The sequence below is a fragment of the Nycticebus coucang genome, chromosome 20, assembly GCF_027406575.1.
Source record: "Nycticebus coucang isolate mNycCou1 chromosome 20, mNycCou1.pri, whole genome shotgun sequence".
NCBI lineage: Eukaryota > Metazoa > Chordata > Mammalia > Primates > Lorisidae > Nycticebus > Nycticebus coucang.
Genome location: NC_069799.1, coordinates 31,495,111 through 31,511,692, shown reverse-complemented (window position 1 = coordinate 31,511,692; position 16,582 = coordinate 31,495,111). Strand labels below are relative to the sequence as shown.

Here is a 16,582-nt window from a genome sequence, read left to right as displayed (position 1 = left end):
TATGTCACCCTGGTAGAGTGTGGTAGTGTCACACCTCACAGCAACCTCAAACTCTTGGGCTTAAGCGATTCTCTTGCCTCAGCCTCCCGAGTAGCTGGGACTACAGGTGCCCACCACAATATGGGGCTATTTTGTTGTTGTTGTTGTTATTGTTGTTTAGCTGACCCAGGCTGGGTTTGAATCCACCATCTCTGGCATATGGGGCCATAGCCCTGCTCCTTTGAGCCAGGCACTGCCAGTTGTTTTTTAACTATAAATATCTGATGATGTGATAATCTTGTTGATATATGGGAAAAGTATGACATTTCTGGTAAATTCTAGTGGGTGCACATCTCCATTAGGCATGAAGAAAATAGCTGTTCTGCATAAGTACTTCTAGTAAGACAGAAATCAGACGTATTTATGACATTTGGGGCTAAATAAGTCTATATGTTTTTATTTCATCAAAATGGAAAAAGGTTCTGGGGTGAGTGCACAGCCATGTATATCTCAAAAGGAAGATGATTGGGGATTGTATTTCTTCAATCTTAACATGATGTTTCCTCCAGGAGAGGCAGTCTAATTTTTGTGGGCCTCAGCTGCTTCTGGAGTGAGATACAGCTGTAATTACAGGCATGAGCCACCAGACCCAGCCTCTCCCATTGGTTTTCTGTTGGCACAGAATTAAGCTTTTTCTGTTGTCCTGGACAGTGCATGACCGCCCCCTTGTGGAGAAGCAAGACGACTTCTAATAGTTGTAAAGCTCTGAACTGTTTTCTGTATCTTTTTTTTTCAGCTGCTAGTAATCACTTTTTTTTTTAATATAGAATAGTGAGTATGAAGAATTAGATAAGAAAATTTGGAGTCCATATAAATGTTTACTGTTTTTTCTTTTTGACAGTTCTAATGTCCTGGTTAAGAGCAATTAGTTCAGCTTTTGTGTCCAAGTCCCTGGTGGAAGGGCTTCATTTCTACTAGCCTTTCTGCAGTCACTACTGTATAACTTGCCCTTCGTGTTCCTTTTTCAATACAATTGCTTACATCTATACACGGAGTCCAGTTTACCTCTTCGGAAGGATTGTCTGACGGGTCTCCTTAGCTAGAAAAGACTTTGTTCAATTACCTCTAGACATTGCTGTTCTTTTGGTTCTTGATTAAGATTAAGAAGTAGAATGGCAGCATTCAATCCAGCTATCACTTCTAACAGTATTTTGGGGTTAGTGAGTAATATAACTTGATGTCTTATCCTACCTGCAGTTAACTAGAAGTTTCTTTTTTGCTGAAGTAGGAACAAGACTTGATGAGGAACATTAACCATAGTTGGTTGTCCCAAGGTGAATTTTTCAGTTTCTTTTGAAAGATCACAAGTCACAGCCAGATTTTGAAGACAGGCAGATCATCTTGTAGCTGTAAAGTTTAATTGTTTAGACAAATATGCATCTGGTCTAGGAATGGTACTTATTTTTTGTTATCAGTACTCCAAGGCCAGACCCTTGTCCCCTCTCTTTAGTGCACATATAGAAATAAATTAGTCCAAGACCAAAGGGCTTAGAGAGACTATGTTTACGTTTCTGCAGGGCTTTGTCGCACTCCTTAGTTTAGTGCATTTTTCTGTATTTTCAAGGCCTCATACAAGAGTTTAACAATTAAGCCATAGTTAGAAAAACTTGGGAGAAACTTGCCATATCTAGAATTCCCTGAAGCTGTTGTAGGGGTTCAAATATATAATACTAATTTTTTTTTATTTTTTTAAAGGCTGCTTTCACAGGCTTTAGCTGAAAACCAAGAAATTTAACTTTCTGCATTCACCTTTGATCTTTTTACTTTGATACCCAATAGCACCAGTGAGGATTAAAGTTGTGTTGTTTAGGCATTCCTGAAAGTCCTGACCAGTTATTAACAATTCATTTATACATTTTAAAGTGCATTCTAACTTCAAAAATAGCTTTAAAAGATAGTGGGGTGTCTTCTCTACCACAATGCCTACAATCCTAGCACTCTGGGAGGCTGAGGTAGGTAGATTGCTTGAGCTCAGGAGTTGGAGATCATCCTAAGCAAAAGCCAGATCCATCTCTAGTTAAAAATAGAAAAATTAAGTCGGTGCTGGTGGCTCAGTGTTTTTCAAACCCGGCCTGGCCAAACTGCAACAAACAAATAGTTGGGCTCAAGCAGCTAAGGTGCCAGCCCCACATACACCTGAGCTGGCAGGTTCAAATCCAGCCTGGGCCCGCCAAACAACAATGACAGCTGCAACTAAAAAATAGCCAGGTGTTGTGGCAGGTGCCTGTAGTCCCAGCTACTTGGGAGGCTGAGGCAGGAGAATTGCATGAGCCCAGGAGTTAGAGGTTGCTGTGAGCTGTGAAGCCACCGCACTCTACTCAGGGTGACAGCTTGAGGCTCTTTCTCAAAAAAAAAAAAAAGAAAATAGTTGGGTGTTGTGGCGGGGCTCCTGTAATCCCAGCTACTCGGGAGACTGAGGCAAGAGAATTGCCTAAGCCCAAGAGATGGAGGTTGCTGTGATCTGTAATGCCACTGCACTCTATTGAGGGCAACAAAGTGAGACTCTATCTCTATTTAAAAAAAAATAGAAAAATTAGTGGGAGATCATGGAGAACACCTGTAATCCCAGATATTTAGGAGACTAAGAAAGAAGAACTGCTTGGACCTGGGAATTTCGAATTGCTGGAAGCTGTTGTAACAGGAACACCAGGCCCAAAGGAGAGAAAGAACACCCAAACACCATGTTTAAAAGAGGATGGGGTTTATTCCAGCTAGCGGAGTGGCAGACAAGAGTCTAAAAATGGCCTAGCTCCCTGACTGGTTCATTCTTCTCCTTTTTATCTCCAGTCAAAAAGTTCCGGCCTATAGGTACCTTTTTCATTGGTTAGTTTGAATCAAAATGGAGAAGCGGGCTCGGGCTTTTACAGAACCTTGGGCTTTTACAGAAGCAGAAGCAAGTGTTAGCTTCCAAATCCCAGGAAGTTAAGTTTCTACAAATTCTTAGGAGCTGAGTCACCATGGGGAGGACTTGCAGGTGTATGGTTGGGATCTCCTTGGAAAAAAGACTGTTCATTTAGACCTCACTTTTTCCAGGTATCCTCTCTCACTGTGACACCCATCGCACCCTAGCCTGAGGCAGCACAGTGAGACTCTGTCTCCAAAAAACAAATAAATAAAAATAAATGTAGGTACTATTAATTGTTTAAAAAGTTTAATTTATTGGCAATAATTGTAAAAAGTAATAATTATAAAAAGAAAATTGTAGCTTAGGCATGCTGAGTGCTTTTCCAAATGAAAAGCTTTTCGAAAATAAGCCTGAATATTTCAAAATGATGGACTCTCTAAAATGTTCTTATGTAACACACAAACAGCAATTCATGGATCCTCAGCCATGAGTTGTAGTTTGGAGATTCCAGGGTGGGCAAGGTTGGGGAGTGATTGAAGGGAAGACTCTCACAAGGTGCATAAGAAAGCAAACCTGGCCAGGCATGGTGGCTCAGGCCTGTAATCTTAGCACTCTGGGAGGCTGTGTGGGTGGACCACTTGAGCTCAGGAGTTGGAGACCAGCCTGAACAGGAGGGAGACCTGGTCTCTAAAAAGAAAAACTAAATAGCTAGGCATAGTGGCAGGTGCTTATAGTCCCAGTTACTTGGAGGCTAAGGCAAAAAGATCCCATGAGCCAGAGAGTTTGAGGTTGCTGTGAGCTGTGATGCCGGGGCACTCTATTGAGGGTGACAAAGTGAGATCAGTCTCCTTAAAAAAAAAAAAAAAAACAGTGAGACCAAACCAAGTTCAAGAACTGATTGGTTAGAGTTATGCATTGACCTTATTTGTACTATCTAGGTGAAACTTTCCTGCTTTGTAACTAGAAGAGTATTGGCAGCTGGTGATTGGTTAAGCCTAAATTTTGTTTCCTGCTAAGTTGATATTGGGATGCAGAAAATAATTCTTCAGGGCGGCACCTTGGCTCAGTGGGTAGGGCCCTGACCCCATATACCAAGGGTGGCAGGTTCAAACCCAGCCCCAGCCAAACTGCAACAACAAAAAAATAGATGGGCGCCTATAATCCCAGCTACTCGGGAGGCTGAGGCAAGAGAATTACCTAAGCCCAGGAGTTGGAGGTTGCTGTGAGCTGTGTGATGCCATGGCACTCTACTGAGGGCAAAAAAGTGAGATTCTGTCTCTAAAAAAATAATAATAATAATAATTCTTCAAAAAATTGTAGGTGAGATGTGCTGAGTGCTTTTGAAAATGGAAATCTTTTTGGAAATAAGTCTGAATATGAAGTCCCTTACAACCTATCTTGCTCCCCTCACAACAAGAGTAGAGATGGACTCTCTAAAATGTTCTTATGTAACAAACAAAGCCTCTTCCCAAAATAAAAATAGTTGCCTTCTATTTCTTTCCTGTTACCTCCTTACCTAGTGCAGATAGAAAATACAACCACTCTTGGAGAATGGCTTTTTCTTCTACATAATTTCTGCTTCTCATGTTCAGTCAGATTTTTAAGAGAATCATTTACAACATTGTTCTTTCTCCCTGTTCTGTTCATTCTCTCTGATCATTTTTTGTCTTTCAAGAAAATGGTCTACATTCCCACATCTTTCTTCTTTTATGAAAAAGAGTATTCTTTACCCACTGGGGTAAAGAAGCTTAAATACTTTTATTTCCCCACATAATGTAGTATAATTATAATGTGGTACATTAAGAAGTTTGTATGGCTTTTCTCTTATTAATTTGCAATGTGTGAGTTGGTATCCAGGAAACCTTCAAAGAATTAAGAGGAAAGTTTTCCCTTGGCCTCTGTATTAGTGAGACTGTTACTGGAGGAAGAGGATCTGGCCACCTGTCACTTTCAGCCAATATGCCGAGACAGGGATAGTTTGTCAATCTTTGTCAGAAGGCAGATGATTCTGGAAAACAGTGAGAGTAGCCTCTCTAAGACTGTTCTGTTCTTTCATTTCCAAAATCAGGTTTACACATAATGGTTCACAGCAAAGACCACATTAACTTTAAATAATGAGCAGCAAAACTCAGTGAAAATCTATAACATTTGCAATTCAAAGTTAATTTTCCAAACAATTCATAATGAGCATTTTTAGAGTGGGAGCTAAATTTACAAAACAGTAAGCATTGGAGATAGGTGGGAAGGTCTTGTAAGACCTAAAACACCAGACCAGCTGTGTCCTGTAGGCCCTGGCCTGGCTGAATCCATCTTCTCATTACATACACTTTTAAGAGGTGTGAAAAGCTCAGTTGCTCATTTGGTCCTGCACATAGGGTAAGAAAAGAGTTTCTTTAGGTCAAGATTAGGATATAAAAGTGTAAATTTATTTTATATTAGATAGTAGTAGAAGCCATGAGATAGAGCAGAGAGCAGGGAGTGAGTAAAGGGAAGATAGCAGTGAGAAGAGAGAAAAGAAGAGGGAAAGCTTAGTATCCCAAAGAAAGGAAGGAAGAATGCCCAGGCTGAGTTCAAATGGGTAGCTGGATTTAAGGGAAATGAATAATTGTAGCCAAATTCACAAGGTATTGTGAATGTGAATGGTGTCTCCATTTTTCCTCAGCAAAGGTTGAAGACAAACATTTTTCTAGATAGATGATTTATTTATTTATTTATTTGGCAGCTTTGGGCCGGGGCTGGGTTTGAACCCACCACCTCTGGCATATGGGGCTAGCGCCTTACCCCTTTGAGCCACAGGTGCCACCCAATCCTTAGGCACAATTATTTATACTCTGTTGTTCCCAGCGGGACACTCAGGAATCACTGGAGACTTAAAGAAACAAATACTAAAAGACAAAACAGCTAAAGAAATGTAAAGAGAAAAAATGTACATTTCTTTTGGTTTATTTGGTTTCTTTTTCTTTTAGAGGCCAAGTCTCACTTTATCACCTTCAACAAAGTGTGGTGGAGTCACAACTCACAGCAACCTCCAACTCCTGGGCCCAGGAAATTCTCTTGCCTCAACCTCCTGAGTAGCTGGGACTATAGCCGCCTACCACAGCGCCCAGCTATTTTTTTGTTGCAGTTTGGCTGGGACCGGGTTTGAACCTGCTACCCTCGGTATATGTGGCCAGCGCCCTACTCACTGAGCCACAGGCGCCTCCCTGGGTTTCTTTCTTTTTTTAATTTAATTTAATTTAATTTTTTTTTTCAGAGACAGAGTCTCACTTTGTGGTAGAGTGCTGTGGCGTCTCAGCTCACAGCAACCTCCAGCTCTTGGGCGTAGGTGATTTTCCTGCCTCAGCCTCCTGAGTAGCTGGGACCACAGGTGCCCGCCACAATGCCCAGCTATTTTTTTGTTGCAGTTTGGCTGGGGCTGGGTTCAAACCTACCACCCTCAGTATGTGAGGCCAGCACCCTATTCACTGAGCCACAGGTGCTGTCCTGGATTTCTTAATAGTTTTTGAAAACAGAAATCCACAGGGGTGAGGGAGCTGGAGGCAAGAGAAAGGAGGCAAGCTGAGAGAGTTTAGTTCTTACTGAAAAACTATGAATTTATGTGTGTATAAAGTTCATACACACAAATGTACATGTACACACATGCATATATATATACATATATGTATGTATGTATGTATGTATATATATATATACACTCTGAGAATTGAAAATGAAGGTCTCATATATTCAAAGAGGCTGATTGCCAAGGTTCACATCTACCGTTCTAGCACTCTGGGAGGCTGAGGTGGGTGGACTGCTTGAGCACAGGTATTGGAGATCAGCCTAAGAAAGAGCAAGACCCATCTCTACTAAGAATAGAAAAATTAGCCAATGAGGTGGGGTGGAGGGGCTGTAGTCCCAGCTGCTTGGTAAGCTGAGGCAGGAGGATTGCTTGAGCCCAGGTGTTTGAGGTTGCTGTGATCTATGACATTCCTGTACTCTAGCCTGTGGCAATAGAGTGAGACCCTGTCTCATATATATATATATATATATATATTTTTTTTTTTTTTTTTTAGAGACAGAGTCTCACTTTGTCTCCCTTGGTAGAGTACCATGGCGTCACAGCTCACAGTAACCTCCAGCTCTTGGTCTTAGGTGATTCTATTGCCTCAGACTCCCAAATAGCCGGGACTACAGGTGCCTGCCACAACCACCCAGCTATTTTTTTGTTGCAGTTTGGCTAGGGCCAGGTTTGAACCCACCACCCTCGGTATATGGGGCTGGGACCCTACTCACTGAGCCACAGGCGCTGCCCCAAAATACGTATTTGAACAATGAAAATAGTTACCAGTTGTTTTATTTTTGCATCTCCTCTTTTTTTGTAAATTTCAGATTAATATGAGGGAACAAATGATTAGTTTACATTGTTTCTATTTGTGTGGTCAAGTCCCTGTTATAGATGTGCCCCTCACCTAAGAGGTGTGCCATATACCCTCATGTTGTGGCCCTTAGGTGAGAGCTCACCAATCCCCCTCCCACCTCCCTTCTAATTTCTGTATTATTTCACTGTAAAGATCAACCATTCTTACAATTAATAATTTATAAGAATAAATTTGAGAGGGCCAGGCATGGTGGCTCACACCTATAATCCCAGCACTTGGGAGGCCGAGGTGAGCAGAGTGCCTGAGTTTACAGGTTCAAGAACAGCCTAAGCCAGAGCGAGACTTCATCTCTAAAAAGAGCCGGGCGTTGTGGCAGGCACCTGTAGTCCCAGCTACTTGGGAGGCTGAGGGAAGAGAATCACTTAAGCCCAGAAGTTTGAGGTTGCTGTGAGCTATGATGCCACAGCACTATATCAAGGGTGACAAAGTGAGACTCTGTCTCAAAAAATAATAATAATAAAATAAAAAGAATAAATTTGAGGACGGTGCCTGTGGCTCAAAGGGGTAGGGTGCCGGTCTCATATGCCGGAAGTGGCAGGTTCAAACCCAGCCCTGGCCAAAAACCACAAAAAAAAAAAAGAATAAATTTGAGTTGGAGTTTGCTTTCCTAACCTAAAAATTAAAGGCTCTAGAACCCTTTCAACCTAATTCCCTCCTGCATATTTTAACATTCTATAGGGGAACTGGTTTCCCCCTTGCATTTTCTGAAAGTATAGCAAGCTGAGTCTGAATGTACCTCTCTTGTTTCCTCAGCCTAACTCTTCTAGGTCTTGCAGTAAAATCCTAAATTTTCAGTTTCTTTCTCATTTTTCCAAATGCCAACTTCCCATCCTATTTACATTTTCAATTGTTTTTCTTTACTTCTCATTTCAAACAGATGCAGAATTTTTGGTTATTTGTCATTTCTTTATATAACAGTGGGTGATTGTTTTCTAAATTTCTAGGTTTTGTATGTTTCTGAACACGTTTGATAAGAAGAAAGCAGACAATAATCCTGTCGCTGTCTGTGGTCAAAATCTTTACGCCTTTACTCCTTCTATCTTGCCTAGGCACATACTCTTTCCCAGAATGTCTTTGCATTGAGACTCCCCATTGGTAACTGTACAGAATGCTGTATCCCCAGCCACCCTTCTGTCTTTTGTCAGTTCTGAGCTGCACACTTGTCTGAGGATGACCCAAGATGTCCATAGCATCTATGTTTACTAGAGTGTTCACAAATATCAATTCCGAGGGCATACCTGTCTGTTGGATAGCATGAGGTATGGGGATGGAGCCTCTCTAGAAAGTGTATGAATGCCTTTCAATTTGAGAGTAGTCTCTTAGTATACCCTTCATGTAAACAACTAACCCACTAGGACTTTAATTTTTCTTATATTATCTCAGTTTTAATTTCTGGGATACCTTACTATTTAGCCCATTAAATACTGATATTCAGGAGAAAATGCACCAATTATTTCTGCATTCCGAATTCTTAAATATTTCAAGAAAGGAAAATCCCAGAGGATAAGGATAACCCATCCCCAGCAAGGTGTTTTCAAACCTGCTACATAGTACTCACTTCATGTGCATTGAAACCTATGGTGCAGTTTCTCCTGGGAGGGAGGCCATTAAGCAATTCTGGGAGCAGAATGAGGGCGGGAGGATATCTCAAGATACAGGATGAACTTACTTGACACTTGAGTGAGACATGTCTGCATTTCAGTCACCAAGGACACTACTAGAATTTTGAACCTTGAAAAGCTTTGCTTTTTTATTTCAGCTCAATTTTTCATTAAATATAAAATGCAAGGCCTGGTGTGGTGTCTCATACCTGTAATCCCAGCACTCTTGGAGGCCAAGGTGAGTGAATTGCTTGAGCTCACAAGTTTGAGACCAGCCTGAGCAAGAGCGAGACCTCGTCTCTAAAAACAGCCAGACATTGTGGCAGGTGCCTGTAGTCCCAGCTACTTGAGAGGCTGAGGCAAGAAAATTGTGTGAGCCCAACAGTTTGAGGTTACTGTGAGCTATGACACTATGGCATTCTACTGGAGGCAAGAAAGTGAGACTTTGTCTCAGATAAATAAATAAATAAAATTTAAAAATAAAATACAATAAATCAATGGAACTACAAGAATAAGAAAATTTTCCTGAAAATGCAAGACAGAACTAGAGGTTTGTTTGAGTTTTTTTGATTTTTTACTAGGAAAGAACTTTATTGACCTATCTTTCAAACTTTATTCCCAGGCTTCTTCAGCTTAATTAGCTACAAAGAATGAATTATGTATAAGCAAAAACTGAAAAGAGCTGCAATGTCCAAGGAGCTTGGGCTTAAAAATATTAGAGATCAGCTCGGCGCCTGTGGCTCAAGCAGCTAAGACACCAGCCACATACACCTGAGCTGGTTCGAATCCAGCCTGGGCCTGCCAAACAACAATAATGGCTACAACCAAGAAATAGCCAGGCATTGTTGTGGGCGCCTGTAGTCCCAGCTACTTGGGAGGCAGAGGCAGGAGACTCACTTGAGCCCAGAAGTTGGAGGTTGCTGTGAGCTGTGATGCCCTGACACTCTACCCAGAGTGACAGCTTGAGGCTTTGTCTCAAAAAAAAAAAATATATATATATATATATATATGTATATATATATATATTAGAGATCTAGATTTTATTAGATCCATAAACAAAAACAAATTAAAAAAGCAGTCATAACATAAAATAGCAGCTTCAAGTTTCATCTTCAGAAGTTAGCTCAATTCAGTTTGCCTCATCAAAATTCTCTACAAGATCTGGGACATCATCATTATCATCCTTTCCAGTAGCAAGTGGTGTTTTTTCATCCACAGATTGTTTAGGCAGAGCTTCAGCCAGCCTCCTCAAGCTAGTCAGACTGTCTGCACCAAGCTGGTTTAAGATGCTGGGTAGCATTTCTGTCAGCTACTTTGTCTCAGCATGGCCTGTAAGGGTGAAAGTGTTTGCTGCCTGAACTTTAGGGTTGTTAAAGTGAATCACTGTTCCTTGGTTTGTAAACATATTCACCTCTTCAATACCAGAGATATTGTTTGCTCCTAACTTCTTTAAGGAGAACTGAAGTTTTTTATCATCTGCTGTAGCTGTTCTATGAATCACCTTCTTTTTTCTGTGAGCAATGTCTTTCCCACCAATGCGCACTTGTGCCTGCAGTTTGGCGAGTTTCTCTTGGTTCATTGTAATTTCTTTCATCTGAGGCTCCTGTCCTGGGGTTCCCCTGGGAGGTGGAGAAAGAGACAGCGTCACCTTGCTGCCAGGGCAGCTGCCCCCAGCTGGACCTCGCCCCTGAGAGTCAGCCTGAGTGGGTGCTCCCATCCCTGGCATTGCTTTCCTTTCCTTAGCCCTGACCTTCCCTGTCTGGCTCCTCTGTGAACTTCCCAGCCCCTGCTCTGGTCCTCTCAGAACTGGAGTTCTGAAAAGGGAATTAAATATGTAGTCATATATTCCATTTCATTTAAAATTTTGTTTTTACCATTTTTTTCTTTTAGTGAGTGTATTAATGTTTTGACCATTGCTATTGTTTGAGGGTGATTTCAGATGGAAACCCAAGGCTCAGCTTTGCAATGATACCATGAAGAAGAAAGACACAAAAGGTGGATTGATTTATGGCTGCATAAAAATAAATCCATTTCCACATGAAAGTGTGGTAGCTCAATAGGTGAATTGTAAATATTCACAAAACATCAGTTCCCCTCTTTCTCAGAGTTGAGAATCTGTGACACTAGGTAACTTTTTCTGTTTTCTATCATCTGGAAGTTGGAGTTGAATGACTTGTAAACTTCTGGAGATGTTTGCAGATGATTGTTTCCTTAATGATTTGTTTTCATGGAATTAACAATTAAATGCCATCTCTATTTTCTGACAAAATAGATAATTTTGTTTTTCATGTTGACGTAAGAAACATAAAATGTCTTATAATTTCTTTCTATCATGTGGACATCACTACTGAGTTTGCAGAATTTTGCTGGGTTGCTCAAACACTTGATATTTTCTTATCGAAAAGTAAATGAATAACCTTGACTGGGAACCAAAGGTCTGAGTCTAATGACTAAGACAAGGTCAACCTTGGTCCTCCAAAAGATTGTCATTGAGGGCCCAGGAATCCTTTCCTGCAAGTTTTCAGCCTGTTCACACCAACTATGGGAAGAGCCCTTTATGTGAACAGAAGGTGCAGAGCCCTGGAGAGGTGGGGACCCACTGGCAAATGTGGTTGATGGAAGTAGAGGGTGATGAGACACCCTTCCTGAAGGTATAATTGGTATTGTTCTGGGGCTGTTTCTAGGCATTTTCCAGTAGAATAAATTAGAAATTATATCTTATTGTCTAATAAAATATAAATGAATAAAATGAATCCTTCATTATTGTAAGGAAATACTTGGGGAAAGCACAAACTATAAGCTCTGCAAGCATCACATACAAGGGCTTTCATTCATAGAGAGGAGCAAACAAATGTAGAAACAGGCTCGGCGCCCATGGCTTACCACATACACCAAGGCTGGTGGGTTCAGGCCTGGCTGGCCAGGGCCTGCTAAATAACAATGACAGCTGCAACCAAAAAAAAGAAAGAAAGAAAGAAAAAAAATAGCTAGGCATTGTAGCAGGTGTCTGTAGTCCCAGCTACTCAGGAGGCTGAAGCAAGAGAATCTCTTAAGCCTAAGAATTGGAGGTTGATGTGAGCTGTGACGCCACGGCACTCTACCAAGGGCAACATAGTGAGACTCTGTCTCAAAAAAAAGTGTAGAAACAAGGTGGGAGATGAGGGCAAAATGGAGGATGGAGAAATAATCTTCCAGGTCAGGAGATGTTTTATCCTGCAGTCAGGCACTTCTTTGAGAGTCATAAAGAAGGGTTAAATGTTGAAGTCAGGCTTAGAATTGGCTAAAATTCAGGGGTCCGGGGGAAGAAGAGTAATTTCATCAAAATTAGATGGAGTATTTTGTTCTGACTACTGAAGGCAGAATTGTTCAACTAATTGTTTATGAGCAATAAATGGCAATTTGCAGATCCTGTGCCTGGCCTTGTCATAGGTCAAATAGGGAGTATCCCCTTAGTTATCATGGGAAGGATTATGTTTTGCAGTGAGCTGCTCTTGAGAACACAGAGCCTGGGGAGATTTTGTAATCAGAGATACTTCCAAGATGAATTATGCACCCTAGCATCTCCCACCACTATCCTCCTGCCCTATACATGTCTTCTTTCTGGCTTTTTCTTTTTCTTTTTTTCTTTTATTATAATTTTCTTTTTCTTTTTGAGACAGAGTCTCACTTTGTAACCTAGATTTTGCCATTTACATTGCACATGAACTTTATGGACACCCTCTCATCAGCAAAGAGTGAAAGTTTGACTTCTTCTGTCCCCATTTTGATGCCCTTTATTTCCTTCTCTTGCCTCATTGTACTGGCTAGAACTTCCAGCACTATGTTGAATAGTGATGGTGATAGAGTAAAACCTGTCAGCTTGGGCAGCACCTGTGGCTCAGTGAGTAGGGCGCTGGCCCCATATGCCGAGGGTGGCGGGTTCAAACCCAGCCCCGGCCAAACTGCAACAAAAAAAAAATAGCCGGGCATTGTGGCGGGCGCCTGTAGTCCCAGCTGCTTGGGAGGCTGAGGCAAGAGAATCGCGTAAGCCCAAGAGTTAGAGGTTGCTGTGAGCCGTGTGACGCCATGGCACTCTACCCGAGGGTGGTACAGTGAGACTCTGTCTCTACAAAAAAAAAAAAAAAAAAAACCTGTCAGCTTTCAGTTTTACTCCATTCAGTATAATATTAGCTGTGGGTTTGTCGTAGATAGCTTCAGTCGGTTTAAGAAATAGCTACCCATGCCTATTCTTAAGTGTTCTAATTAGAAAAGGATGCAGAAATTTATCAAATGCTTTTACTGCATCTATTCAGAGGATCATACAGTCTTTGTTTTTCCTTCTGTTGGTATGGTGAATTACACTTATGGACTTGCATATGTTAAACCAGTCTTGCATCCCTGGGATGAAGACTACTTGATCATGATAAATGATTTTTTTAATGAGAAGTTGTAATCTATTGGCTAGGATTTTATTAAGAATTTTTGCATCTATATTCATTAGTGAAATTGGTTTCAAGTTCTCCTTTTTAGTTGGATCTTTTCCTAGTTTTGGTATCAGGGTGATGTTTGCTTCAAAGAATGTGTTGGGGAAGATTCCTTCCTTCTCAATTTTTTGGAATAATTTGTGTGGTATAAGTATAAGCTCTTCTTTGAAAATTTGATATAATTCTGGTGTGACACCAACATGGCATTTTTTTGTTGGGAGATTTTTTATTTTTTCTTCTATCTCAATTCTTGAAACTGGTCTATTCAAGATATCTGTTTCTTCTTAGTTAAGTCTAGGGAGAGGGTCCAATTGCAGATATTGATCCATTTCCTCCACATTGTCAAATTTCTGGGCATAGAGTTTCTTATAGCACTCAGATAATCTCTTGTGTCTCTGTGGCATCTGTTATTATTTCCCCTTTATTGTTTCTGATTAAGGTTATTAGAAATTTTGCTTTTCTATTTCTAGTCAATGTGTTCAAAGGTTTATCAATTTTACATTTTTTTTTTTTTGAGACAGTCTCACTTGGTCACCCTTAGTAGAGTGCTGTGGCATCTTATCTCACAACAACCTCAAACTTGTGAGTTCAAGTGATCCTCTTGCCTCAACCTCCTCAAGTAGCTGGGACTATAGGCACCCACCACAATACCTAGCTATTATTTTAGTTTAGTTTAGTTTAGCAGGCCTGGACTGGGACCTCACCTAATGTGCATGATATAATGGTACATTTCAAAACTTTTAAGAAAAGAGTATAAGTGTGATAGATGTGTTACTTAATTCATTGCAAGCATTTCACATTGTATATCAAATCAGTACACTGAACCCTATAAATGCATCAATGTACACAGTTGTGATTTAAGAAAAACAAAAAAATTAAAAAATTTTTAAAACAAGAAAGATAGTAGTAAAAACAAAAACATGAACAAAAAAATACTTAAAAATGAAAAAGAAATAGAAAAATTCTACAGTGTGGACTTGCCAATACTGTCTTCCCAGGGTCAAAGGTAAAAGGGCTCTCTCATGATCTCTTGGCCTCCTTGAGCCAGACTATTGCCATGACCTTCCTGGTAGACCACTATCCACAATCATGTCACCCCAGCACTTTGCAATAAAAGAAAAGATGGGCTTGGGTCCCGTAGCACAGTGGTTATGGCACCAGCCACATACACCAAGGGTGGCAGGTTTGAACATGGCCCCAGCCAGCTAAACAACAATGTCAGCTGCAACAAAAAATAGCCAGGTATTGTGGTGAGCACCTATAGTCCCAGCTACTTGGGAGGCTGAGGCAAGAGAATCACTTAAGCCCAAGAGTTTGAGGTTGCTGTGAGCTGTGATGCCATGACACTCTACCAAGGGCAACATAGTAAGACTCTGTCTGAAAAGAAAAGAGAAAAGAAATAACGATAATAAAAAAATAGTTAAAAATTAAAAATACAGTTGTATATAAAAAAGGGAGAGAAAAAGGAGAGGAAAAAGGAAAGAAAGAAGAAAGATGAAAAAAGAAGGTGATAGCTATTGCATGAGTGATTTATGTGGGAAAGATGAGAAAAGTAGAAGAGCCTCTATAATATGACAGAATGGAAAGGAGTGAACTAGAATAAATGAGGCTAATATACCATAATGAAAAATACAGGAGCTCTTGCTCTTGATGAGAGTAAAAATGGAAGTTAAGAATAGAACCAAAAAAACAAAAAATGTTGACATAGCCAAAAGCAACATAGAAAAGAAGAAAAAAAAGTTTAAAAAATTATATGGCTCAGCGCTCATAGCACAGTGGTTATGCATCAGCCACATACGCCAAGGCTGGCGGGTTCAAACCCAGCCCAGCCAGCCAAACAACAATGACAATTGCAACAAAAAACAGACAGGCGTTGTGGCAGGCGCCTGTAGTCCCAGCAACTTGGGAGGCTGAGGCAAGATATTGTTTTAAACCATCTGGGCCAGAGTCACAAAGGTAAAACCAGGACTCAGAATTCTGGAGGAGTAGAGGGTTACAGCTCGCTCAGGCATGCAGCCCCTAACTTTATTTTTTGCCAACTTATATACTCTTAACAACACTAAGTTCTGCACAAACACATTCTAATAGTAAAACTAATTGGCAGCCAATGGTTTATATAAGTGTATAAAGAAGCTATACAGGGCAACTATAAAAACTTATTTAGCCATTTGTCTGAGAAAACAATTGCAACATGTAACTAAGATACACATTAACTTACCTTGTTTTCCACTTCCAAGGTCTCTTCTAGGACATTCCACAGACAGCCAGACTCTGCCTGCAGAGTCTGCCCCCCATTTGACTAACTTGCTAATCAGTTTGGAGGGTCTTAAAAAAACATCCCTTCATTTGGACTCTGAGAAAGCTTAAACATAAGTCAATGGCACTTGAAGTTACATTGAGGCTACATTTCTCCCTTTCCTTTTAAATTATGCAAGATAATGGAAAACATGGCTGTTTGGCAGTCACTCACTTGGTGGGCTTGGCAGACCCGTCTGCAGACTAAACATAAAACAAAACAACTAATGAACATTATAACAAGCAATTCTGCAGAAGTTCCAAATAAAATATTCAATTTAGGTAAAGGATTTAACTTTTCTATTCCATTTGACAATTCTTTTAGTATAGTATCTCCATTAACACATTCAAGCTTGTGCTGGAACATGGCATACATCTTTTGCTGTAAGTTAAGAATATTATTAGTTAAATTTTCATGGTTTAACAAATGCTTTTTTACTTTGTCCCAAGGGAATTCAGTTGCATTGTAAAGCACAGGAGTGATACAAAATGAAGTTACATTCCAATCAGAATGAAATTTGATTTGTTTTTGTAAACTAGACAATTGATCTCCTAACATTACTACTGTTTGTTCTAAATCTGAAAGTTCATTGTGGATTTCAGTGTCAATTTGTCTCAGAGGCCATCCAAAACTGCTCAGAATTATGGTGTCATTCAGCAACAAAGTCCTGAGTCTTGATGCTTTCAGTTAAAGCAACTCCTGCAGCAGCAGCAGCAGCAGTAACAGCAATTATTCCCAAAATTGCTGCAATCAGTATTCCAATGAAACGCTTGCTTCTCAGCAATCATCTGAAGTATGGACATTGCTGAAGACTTTTGCTATAGGCAGGTCAGCTTCATCAGCAGCCACACACCTGTTCTTGCTCTTAAAAGATATAACTGCTTTTTGGAAACATCAAACTGAAGAAAACTGTTAAT

At 40.4% G+C, this 16,582-nt stretch overlaps 1 pseudogene; it reads right to left on the bottom strand.

The window, feature by feature from the left end:
- Positions 1-10,035: 10,035 nt before the first annotated feature.
- On the bottom strand, positions 10,036-10,632 carry LOC128572331 (transcription factor BTF3-like; annotated as a pseudogene).
- Positions 10,633-16,582: the final 5,950 nt, after the last annotated feature.